Below are 4147 nucleotides of genomic sequence, written 5' to 3' on the forward strand. Positions count from 1 at the left end.
TCTTCTGGGCTGTTTCATACATTATTTTGCTAACCAAATGAACATCTCTTTTGCTCATACTGGGGTCACTGGGTTATTTATGAGGGAAAATGTTGTTTTAGAGGGTTTGTGGGTATTTAAGAGTGTCATCAGAATCTTTTGGTGTGTGTGTGTGTGTGTGTGTGTGTGTGTTTGTAAGTCATTAAGGGGGTGTCAGTGAGTGTTTTAGGAGATTGTTGGGTGTTTTTGACATCAGTGGTTATTTTTCCTAGTTTGTGGGAATTTTGTGGAGCGTCACTGGGGTGTTTTGGAGGATTAACAGCGTATTTTCAAATGTCAATGTGGTGTTTTTAGTGTTTATCTGTATAATAAGTGTTTTTATGGTGTCATTTAGGCTGCCTTATGATTTCTAAATAGCCTAATGTGAGATTGGGGTGTTTTGCTGGGTCTACTGGGTATTTTTGAAGGTATTTTAGGGCTTGATTTAGGGTCCTGTCGAGGGTAAGTTGTATTCAGCATTAAGCCTGATGTGACAGTGAGGTGCATTTGAAGATCAGTGTTTTTCAGGGTCAATGCTTATTTTAAGGGTGTCATTGGGGTGTTTTGCAGGGTCCGAAGGGTGTCTTAGTTGGTCAGTTGTTTACTGGGTATTTTTGAAGGTCTGTGTGTATTTAGGGTGTCATTTGGGGTGCTTAAGAGTTTCAGTTGTGTTCTGGGTAGCCTAATGTTAGATTGGGGTGTTTTTGAGCGTCAGTGGGTGGTTTAGGAGATTGTTTGGTGTTTTTGTCATTGTTTTGGTGTTTTAGGGTCAACAGTGTATTAGTCAGTTGTGTTCTGGTTATTATCAAAGGTTAGTGGGTATTTAGGGTTTATGGGGTACTTTATAGGGCCATTTATGTTCTGAGTAGCCTAGTGTATAGCCTAGTGGGTGCTTTGATGGGCATTAGTATTTAGGAAGTTATCTAAGTGTTTAGGAGTTTCTGGGCATTTTTGAGGGTCACTAGATTTTTTAGGGGGTAATTGGTGTATTTTTGAGGGTCATTAAGTATTTCAGAAGTAATCTGTTTGTTTGAGTTTAGGTGAGGGGTTTTGAGGGTCATTAAGTATTTTTGGGAGTAATCTTTTTGTTTGTGTTTCGGTGGGTGTTTTGAGGGTCATTAAGTAATGTTTTAGTGGGCGTTTTTTAAGGTTACTGTTTGTTTTAGGGGATCATTGTGGAGGTTTTAAAGGTAGTTATGTATTTAGTGAGTCATTTGGGTGTTTGAGTTTCGGTGGGTGTTTTTAAGGTCCACTGGGTGTCTTAGGGGACCATTGGGGTGTTTTGAGGGTCATTAAGTATTTAGAGAGCAACGTGGGTGTTTTTGAGTTTTAGTGGGCGTTTTGGAAGATCAATGTGTGTTTTAGGAGATCCTTGGGGAGGTTTTGAGGGTCATTGTGTATGTTTAAAGGGGACCATTGGGGTGTTTTTGAGGGTCATTGTGTGTGTTTAAAGGGGATCATTGGGGTGTTTTTGAGGGTCGGTGTGTTTAAGGGGACCATTGGGGTGTTTTTGAGGGTCATTGTGTGTTTTAGGGGACCATTGTTGTGTTTTTGAGGGTCACTGTGTGTTTAAGGGGACCATTGGGGTGTTTTGAGGGTCACTGTGTGTTTTAGGTCACCATTGGGGTGTTTTTGAGGGTCATTGTGTGTTTTCGGAGACCATTGTTGTGTTTTTGAGGGTCATTGTGTGTTTTAGGGGACCATTGGGGTGTTTTTGAGGGTCATTGTTTGTTTTAGGGGATCATTGGAGAGGATTTGAGGGCCACTGTGTGTTTAAGGGGACCATTTGGGTGTTTTTGAGGGTCATTGTGTGTTTAAGGGGACCATTGGGGTGTTTTTGAGGGTCACTGTGTGTTTAAGGGGACCATTGGGGTGTTTTTGAGGGTCACTGTGTGTTTTAGGGGACCATTGGAGAGGATTTGAGGGCCACTGTCTGTTTTAGGAGACCATTGGGGTGTTTTGAGGGTCAATGTGGTTTAGGGGACCATTGGGGTGTTTTTGAGGGTCACTGTGTGTTTTAGGGGACCATTAGGGTGTTTTCGAGGGTTGGTGTGTTTAAGGGGATCATTGGGGTGTTTTTGAGGGTCACTGTGTGTTTAAGGGGACCATTGGAGAGGATTTGAGGGCCACTGTATGTTTTAGGGGACCATTAGGGTGTTTTTGAGGGTCGGTGTGTTTAAGGGGACCATTGGGGTGTTTTTGAGGGTCACTGTGTGTTTAAGGGGACCATTGGAGAGGATTTGAGGGCCACTGTGTGTTTTAGGGGACCATTGGGGTGTTTTTGAGGGTCGGTGTGTTTAAGGGGATCATTGGGGTGTTTTTGAGGGCCACTGTGTGTTTAAAGGGACCATTGGAGAGGATTTGAGGGCCACTGTGTGTTTTAGGGGACCATTGGGGTGTTTTTGAGGGTCACTGTGTGTTTTAGGGGACCATTGGGGTGTTTTTGAGGGTCATTGTGTGTTTTAGGGGACCATTGGGGTGTTTGTGAGGGTCATTGTGTGTTTTAGGGGACCATTGGAGAGGATTTGAGGGCCACTTTATGTTTTAGGGGACCATTGGGGTGTTTTTGAGGGTCGGTGTGTTTAGGGGACCATTGGGGTGTTTTTGAGGGTCATTGTGTGTTTTAGGGGACCATTGTTGTGTTTTTGAGGGTCACTGTGTGTTTAAGGGGACCATTGGGGTGTTTTGAGGGTCACTGTGTGTTTTAGGGGACCATTGGGGTGTTTTTGAGGGTCACTGTGTGTTTCAGGGGAACATTGGGGTGTTTTTGAGGGTCATTGTGTGTTTTCGGAGACCATTGTTGTGTTTTTGAGGGTCATTGTGTGTTTTAGGGGACCATTGGGGTGTTTTTGAGGGTCATTGTTTGTTTTAGGGGATCATTGGAGAGGATTTGAGGGCCACTGTGTGTTTTAGGGGACCATTGGGGTGTTTTTGAGGGTCATTGTGTGTTTTAGGGGACCATTGGGGTGTTTTTGAGGGTCATTGTGTGTTTTCGGAGACCATTGTTGTTTTTTGAGGGCCATTGTGGGTTTTAGGGGACCATTGGGTTTTTTTTGAGGGTCGTGTGTTTTAGGGGACCATTGGGGAGTTTTTGAAGGTCACTGTGTGTTTAAGGGGACCATTGGAGAGGATTTGAGGGCCACTGTATGTTTTAGGGGACCATTAGGGTGTTTTTGAGGGTCGGTGTGTTTAAGGGGACCATTGGGGTGTTTTTGAGGGTCACTGTGTGTTTTAGGGGACCATTAGGGTGTTTTTGAGGGTCACTGTGTGTTTAAGGGGACCATTGGAGAGGATTTGAGGGCCACTGTATGTTTTAGGGGACCATTAGGGTGTTTTTGAGGGTCACTGTGTGTTTAAGGGGACCATTGGAGAGGATTTGAGGGCCACTGTGTGTTTTAGGGGACCATTGGGGTGTTTTTGAGGGTCGGTGTGTTTAAGGGGATCATTGGGGTGTTTTTGAGGGTCACTGTGTGTTTAAAGGGACCATTGGAGAGGATTTGAGGGCCACTGTGTTTTAGGGGACCATTGGGGTGTTTTTGAGGGTCACTGTGTGTTTTAGGGGACCATTGGGGTGTTTTTGAGGGTCATTGTGTGTTTTAGGGGACCATTGGGGTGTTTTTGAGGGTCATTGTGTGTTTTAGGGGACCATTGTTGTGTTTTTGAGGGTCACTGTGTGTTTAAGGGGACCATTGGGGTGTTTTGAGGGTCACTGTGTGTTTTAGGGGACCATTGGGGTGTTTTTGAGGGTCACTGTGTGTTTCAGGGGAACATTGGGGTGTTTTTGAGGGTCATTGTGTGTTTCGGAGACCATTGTTGTGTTTTTGAGGGTCATTGTGTGTTTTAGGGGACCGTTGGGGTGTTTTTGAGGGTCATTGTTTGTTTTAGGGGATCATTGGAGAGGATTTGAGGGCCACGGTGTGTTTTAGGGGACCATTGGGGAGTTTTTGAAGGTCACTGTGTGTTTAAGGGGACCATTGGAGAGGATTTGAGGGCCACTGTATGTTTTAGGGGACCATTAGGGTGTTTTTGAGGGTCGGTGTGTTTAAGGGGACCATTGGGGTGTTTTTGAGGGTCACTGTGTGTTTTAGGGGACCATTAGGGTGTTTTTGAGGGTCACTGTGTGTTTAAG

The sequence above is a fragment of the Siphateles boraxobius genome, unplaced genomic scaffold, assembly GCF_051911475.1.
Source record: "Siphateles boraxobius isolate OS27281-9 unplaced genomic scaffold, OSU_SipBor_1 13, whole genome shotgun sequence".
In the NCBI taxonomy this organism is placed as follows: domain Eukaryota; kingdom Metazoa; phylum Chordata; class Actinopteri; order Cypriniformes; family Leuciscidae; genus Siphateles; species Siphateles boraxobius.